The sequence below is a fragment of the Macrotis lagotis genome, chromosome 5 (assembly GCF_037893015.1).
Source record: "Macrotis lagotis isolate mMagLag1 chromosome 5, bilby.v1.9.chrom.fasta, whole genome shotgun sequence".
Lineage (NCBI taxonomy): Eukaryota > Metazoa > Chordata > Mammalia > Peramelemorphia > Peramelidae > Macrotis > Macrotis lagotis.
Genome location: NC_133662.1, coordinates 250,781,850 through 250,789,363, shown reverse-complemented (window position 1 = coordinate 250,789,363; position 7,514 = coordinate 250,781,850). Strand labels below are relative to the sequence as shown.

General features: G+C 37.6%; 1 long non-coding RNA gene across 1 annotated transcript; it reads right to left on the bottom strand.

Moving 5' to 3' along the window:
* Positions 1–1,411: 1,411 nt before the first annotated feature.
* Positions 1,412–3,988, bottom strand: LOC141490159 (uncharacterized). Its single transcript, XR_012469072.1, has 3 exons — positions 3,815–3,988; positions 2,021–2,136; positions 1,412–1,504 (listed from the first exon to the last, which is right to left on the bottom strand). It is a non-coding gene; the product is annotated as an uncharacterized LOC141490159 (long non-coding RNA).
* Between the last annotated feature and the right edge of the window lie 3,526 nt (positions 3,989–7,514).

Sequence of the window (7,514 nt, the reverse complement as noted above, 5' to 3'; positions counted from 1 at the left end):
GGTTATGATTACTCTCACAACAAGATTAATGTAATAATATGAAATAAAACTTTTAAAAAGATTAAAAAATTTAAAAAATGAAATAGTGACAAAAAAATAAAACAGAACCCATAGGGGCATGGATTATGTTTTCCTCTCTGTTGTCTATATAAAACAATAGACATAGAAGAAAATAAGTGATTTGGGGAATGAACAGTTGGCTAAGAATGGGATCTCTGGTAATGAAATTTGGAATTCTGGATCATAGCTTAAAATATAGGGATAGTTGGGGTGGCTAGGTGGTGCAGTTGTAAAGCACCAGCCCTGGAGTCAGGAACACCTGGGTTCAAATCCGGTCTCAGACACTTAATAATGACCTAGCTGTGTGGCCTTGGACAAGCCACTTAACCCCATTTGCCTTTGGAAAAAAACCTTAAAAAATATAGGGATAGTGGATTCCTGGACACAGATAGAGTATGTCCTAAAGACTGGTAAGAATGTATTTGCCTGGTGCCTCGCAAATTTAATCATAAGGACTATTAATTTTAAAAATGGAGAAGGGAAGGATATATAGAAGATATCTACCAAGTTATATACTATTGAGTATAGATACAGTGAAGGAAAGAAAGATAGCTTGAGACAACTAGATTACAGGAGATAAAACCATGACAAGAACCAGAAGTAAAACTCATGGCTTCAAATGTCTATTTACAAATTAAAGTTTGAGCAAAAGTAAGGTGACTATAGTGATCTCAGTAGAAATTTGCAAATCTACCCTCACAAGTATCTCTCTTATTTGGTCATATGAAACCCATTTTTGTAATATGTTTCTGGATGGAGGGGGGGTTGAAAGTCAAGATGCTATGATGTAGACCCTCAAGGAGTCTTGAGTTAACTTGAGTTAACAATCTACTCTCAGGTGGATTGATCTGAAACCTAGGTTTGGTTCTTTAGAGCTAAGGCATGTTTTTATTTTTTATTTTTTTAATTTTAAATTAAAGATTTCATTTATTTTGAGTTTTACAGTTTTCTCCCCTAATCTTACTTCCCTACAACCCCTCACAGAAGGCAATTTGTCAGTCTTTATATTGTTTCCATGGTATACGTTGATCAAAATTGAGTGTGATGAGAGAGAAATCATATCCTTAAGGAAGAAACACAGAGTAAAAGAGATAGCAAGATCAGACAATAAGATATCAGGATTTTTTTGTAAATTAAAGTTAATAGTCCTTGGTCTTTGTTCAAACTCCACTGGATACAGATACTATTCTCCATCACAGAGAGCCCCAAGTTGTCCCTGATTGTTGCACTGATGGAATGAGCGAGTCCATCAAGGTAAGGCATTTTTTAAAGACATATTCAACCTAGTAGGCTCAGGAATTTCTCAGACTGGTCAGAATTTCCATGCAAACTAATTTTATTTGGTCATTAAGCACACTTTGAGAGGAGGAAGATAGGCACCTTCACTTGTGACTCTGTTGAGTAGGAGATAGTTGCCCCAAATCCTCAGGTTCCAAGTCATTTGCTGGACCAGAAATTGCATAAGTTTTGGCTCAGTAAAAATGAAAAGAGAGTGGTAAAGACTGTAAGGGGTCAATATTTCCTGATCCATAGGGAACAACAAAAGCAATAAGGGGGTCAATGAGGCCCTATCCTGCTGGAAACAACACCAAGCAGGCAGTCATCATAACACAAAACCCAGAAAACAGAAGCAAAACTGCCAAATTCCGAGCAATAATTGACTCCAAAAGAATAAGCAGTATTGTTGGCACCTAGTTTTGGCAACCAATTGATCTGGAATGCCCACAGTGACCCTTAGTCTATTGCCACTCTTCTGAAAAGACTCCCTTTACTTTGCTGCAAGAAAGAAAATGTGGGAACTGTTATGCCATGAAGTTGGCACTAGACACCAAGAATCATCAAGGGTTGGGGGGGGGCGGGTTATTGTGACTAGGATACTATTTCATTCAGCATATTTTGTTTTAATTCCCCCAAAGACCTGGAACCAACTGAAGAAAGGCCCTTTGGAGCCAAGACTCACCTCCATAATCATTTTGGTGTCCCCTTGAGTCTATCATGGATCCATGGATACTTTTGCCTGGGGTCACTGAAAATTCCTTTATAAAAGGACAAAGTAGCAGGGTTTTGTTTCTGTATCTGTGGAGGCACAAAACAGTTGACTAAGACAGCTGTCATTTCTCTGAATCCTCAGCCTCTAGATATCTATTGCACCAGGTGAGAAAACCTGCTCCCAAGACAATGGAGACTATGAGAAAATGGGTAAGTCAGTGTTGTGTATCATGAAGGTATGCTAATGTGAAGAAATCCAGGAACCGAAGAAGGGAATGCATGGTTGAGATCATTTGGGCAAAGATCAGTGCCAGGAGAGGAGTAGAGAAATAGAAACCATTCAGTCTTTGGAGTATATTACAGACCATCTGGAAAGAAAGAGGAATTTGGGAAAAAGTCATGTCTGAGACAGTCATGACTTAATGATGGGAAATTATACTGACATTTTCTGGAGCTCTCTCTCTCTCTCTCTCTCTCTCTCTCTCTCTCTCTCTGTCTCTCTGTCTGTCTCTCTCTCTCTCTCTCTCTCTCTCTCTCTCTCTCTCTGTCTGTCTGTCTCTCTCTGTCTCTCTGTTTCTCTCTGTCTCTCTCTCTGTCTCTCTCTCTCTCTCTCTCTCTCTCTCTCTCTCTCTCTCTCTCTCTCTCCTCTCTCTCTTGCACGTAGACAACATACATTCATACACAGATTCACACAAAATCAGAACAGCTAATAACTTCTTTACTAATCAAACTTTAATGATATTGTCATCTTTCAAAAGATGAAGAAACCAAGTAGTGGAAATCCATAATGAACTCAATTCTCACTAACAAGGAAGAAGTGATTTCTGAGACAGGGATTATGTCAATATTTCAGGAGATTGGGGTGGGGGGAATCACCACACTCCTAGGGTTACTGATGGAGGAAAGGTTAGCCATAGTCACACATGCACTCACCCTACAAGAAAGTAGATTTCAAAGGGTTCAGAGTAAAGATATTTGAGTTTATGACCAATATGGAAACTCATTTTGTTTGCCTATATATCAAATTTTTCTTTGCTTTGCTTTTGTGGGGAGGGGGGGGGAGTAGAAGTGAAAGAAAATAAATTTGTATTTGTTGAGAAAAATTATATAGTATAAGTTATCCAAGGACCTATAGAACTCTTAAGGATGAAATTCTAAAGAAATAAAGAAAAACAAATAAGTTGAGAAATAAAAATGGAAGTTATCTGAAGAGACAAAAGTATACATAGGGGAAATCTACCAACAATTTGATTTTTTAAAAATGTACAAACAAATCTAAAACATAATTTACATTTATGCTTAGAAAATAACTAAAATGTTCAATGGCTAAACAGTGAAACATAAATATAATCATATATTACTGTTCTGTAAGAATTATGAATATAGAGACACATAAGTAGGTATATGAACTGATAGGGGAAAGTAATCAGAACCAGTAAAATAATACACATAATAGAAATCACATTATAGTGGCCACTACAGAGTAAATGGAAAGAACAGCAACAAAGCAATCAAAATTTAACTGCAGAATTAAAAGGGACAAGCTTGGGCCAAAACTGAGAGAGATGAGAAGGAAATGCATCTCTCCTACTTTTTTGGAGAGATGGAAGACTACGAATGTCAAATATGGCTTATGATATTATAGTACAGTGAAGGACCTTGAATCTGTAAGTATGAGTATAGTTTGAAGGAAGAGAAGTTATGGACGATGATGATGATGACAACAACAACAGGGGAGACATGACAGCTGTTTAAGTAGGAATACCATATTGAGCTTGCTCTTCATGACCCCAAAGACAGGATTAGAAGTAAGCCATGTCTATTGCAAAGAAGCAAATTGAAGCCGTTTTCTAATGATAAGAGTTGCCCAAATACAGAAGTGGATGTTTTTTCTTAAGAGGTGGTTGGTGCTTCTTCCTTGGAAATCTTCAATCATCTGCCAGGAATGCTACAGAGAGTTTTCCTATCAGGTATGTACTGAACTAAATAGCTACTAAGGTTTTTGTATGATAAGGACATAGGACCTGGCTTTGTGATCTCATAGACATGTGCAACTCCCTGGATGAGGATGAAGAAGCTCCCTCTATTAAAGCAAGTCAACACCTTCTCCGCAATTTACTCCCTTGGGGAACAGCCCAGATCAGTGAAAGGTTAATGACTTGTCTAGGCTCTCACAATCAACATGAATCAGAAGTGAGACTTGAATTTGGGTCTTCTAGCTCCAACACCAACTCTTTATGTTCCACGCCACATTTGTATATATCAACCATAAATTTATTTCTGTAGTTTTAACATTCATTCTTCCTAGTTCTGCCTTTGGAACCAAACCCAATAAACCCAATCCTTCCTCCATGCAAAAACCCCTCATGTAGATGGTTTCCAATTCTACCCTCTGGTATTTCTTTCTCTAGGCTAGACATCCCATTTGCTTTTCTCCAGGCTAGACATCCCATTGGCTTTAGCCAATCCTCACGTGGCAAGATCACCATTCTGCTTGCTCTCTTCTAGATTCTCTCCATTTTATCAATGTCCCTCCTAAAATATGGCATCCAGAACTAAGCAAGTGGAGTCTGGCTCAGAGAGAGTACAATGATATAGAGTAACACTGCCTATTTAACTCTGTTGATGTAACCTAAAGTCACATTTGCTTAGGTCACATGATATACGACTGACAAAAATTGAATTATAATCCACAAAAATTGCTAGATCCTTTTTGCCAAGAATTGCTATCTAGCCATACCTTTCCCAATTCGTCTTTGTGAAAGGACATTATATGTGAACCCACAAATTCCATTTTACTTGATTTCACCTACATTTAACCTAGTTGAGACAGTTTGGATCTTAGAGTCATGCGATGTGTTAATATTATCCATTTTGTTTGGTGTCATCTACAAATCTATCCTTCCAACAATGCCACTTTATCCAAAAAAAATTGAAATAGCACAGATGCCTCAGGCACCCCATGAGCGACCTCCTTCCAAATTGATATCAAACCATTAAGAACTACTAAATGTGATTAGCCACCAATTTACTGTAAGATGCCAGAATGAAACATAAATTGAATTCTAGATCTATCTTGATGCCCTTTAGAAAGGTATGAAATTTGGTCATCATCTCTAAGTACCTTAAAATTTACTTTAGAAAGCAGATATCAATATGAAATGACCATCAGTCTGACTGAACTGACGAGGCTTCATTTAAGTAAATAGGCTTAAGAAGGAGGGACAGATAAATTCATTCATAAGACAAACTATCACAGCAGGTCATTGAGGGGAAGTTTTAAGAAGTGTTTTGAGGTAAATCTATGATCTACAAAAGCAAATTATTCTTGAACTTTACTGTCAGAGAAAGAGTATATGTAGAACTGAGTTGACCCAGGTGAGATTTTATATGCTTATTTGGTGAGGAATTGGAGGGGGGGAGGAATATTGCAAAATTAATATATTCATCCATTTCCAACTGATTTTCACCAGTTCAAATCGGTTTGGACCAGCTTGAAAAGTTTTGGATTAGTGCCAATCAATTCCACTTGTTGGGTTTTTTTTTTTTTATTTCCAAATAAGGAAAAGTTCCTACCCTACTTGGGTCCTTCTAATCTTCCTTTGATATTTGTATTAACCTCGAGGTGAAATTCCTGGTCTCAAGACTATCTGAATATCATTCAGCTGATAAAGCTGACAAAGTGATTTTCTTAAAGTTCATATCTTCTGCATTCCCCTATTCAAGAAATTCCAGAGGCTCTCTATTAATTCTAGAATTAAACCTCAATTCCTCTATGATGGTTGAAGCTTATACCTCTCCAGCATTATTAAACTCTACTCCCTTTTCCATAGTCCATGATTAACCCAACTGCCTTTCTTGATGTTCTTTCTACACTCTTTAACCTCTGTGCATTTTCACTCTTTATCTATCTCCCTTTCTTGGAATTCCCTTCCCTCCTCACCTCTATTCCTTGATTTCCTTCCTGATTCAGTTGAAACGCCAACATTTTTTTTGCAAGGAAATTGCATGTCTGGGGCCACATTTGAACTCAGGTCTTCCTGCCAGGGATGATACTCTATACATTGTATCACCAAGTTGCCCCCACCAACTACATTTTAATACCTTTAAAGGAAATACTTGGCCAGCTGGCAGAAGGGATGGGATATTGGATAGTGTCCAAAACCCACTCGCCTCTTATTTTTCTGTGATCCAATCAACTGGGATCGAGAGAAATCAATAAAGCTTGTATTTCTGGTTGACAGATCTTTGTAATCTCCTTTATACACATATATGCACTCATTCCAAAAGATTGCAAGCTACCTGAGGAAGAATGACTCTTTTTTTTTATCTTTACACTCTTAGTACTTAGCACATAGAAACTGATATAGTGGAGGTTTAATAAATGATTGCCACTGATTGATTGATTTGAGCTATTCAATGGACCGCTCAATAAACAGTTTATTGTTAATAGAGGATTCTAAGAAAAAACTGGATGTGTGCTCCTTCAAGCAGGAAGCTGCATAACCTGGATACAAACATTAGTCTTCAGACTTCAAATATATCCCTGTTCTCATTGCTCCTCACTACTTGTACTCATTGCTTCTAGTTCTCTCCTCTGGTAGAGGAAGAAAATGTCTGATCCTTCTGCTTCTCGATCATTTCCCTAGTATTTAAACACCCTTTTCTTTTAAAGACATGAAAGACACTTTTAAAAATTTGGAGGAGAATCTCAGAGCCAACCCTGCTTTTCTATGGGGCCAGGCTGCCAAGGAAGCAATTATTCTCTTCAAGATGTGTCATTGCAGGGAGCAAGTAAGCTCCAACCTGTAGCTGGAAATGATAACTGATCATAGACTGTGCTGCAGGAAGCGTAGGTGGGTAATTTGTGCAATGTATTTCTGGAGATGTTGGAAACACATAATAAAAGTTAAGTTGGTTGAGAATATGATGGAATTTGGATGATCACACACATTATTGCTGTGAACCCTAGCAAGTATCCTGGCAGAGATCTCCTTCCTCAAGGGAAATGATGTGCCAGTTTGCCTGGCATCAACAGAGTAAAGGTATTAAGACTGAACTGCCAATTATGTGAATCATGGAATGCCACAATCAACCAAGGATTTAATTTGTGGGTCACCCATAGGATAGATTATAGGCATGAGCAGGCTGCAACATATTTCCAACTAGATAACCAGTGTAAAGGATATCATTAGAGAAATGTGTGGTCAGAAAACAAGTCAGGTTGCTCATTGAAAATTTAAGAGATAAACAATAGACAGCCTCCAGGTACTAATTGTATACATGCAGTCAATCAACAAACAAACATTTAGCAAGCATCTACTTTATGATTCCATTTATTCCTATGCCTCAAGTATATATTGAATTATGCATGATATTCCCCCCAACCTCCATTAAAATGTAAGCTCCTTAAGGAAAGCACAATTTTGATTTTTCTTTGTATCTTGTATTTTACTGAAGCATCA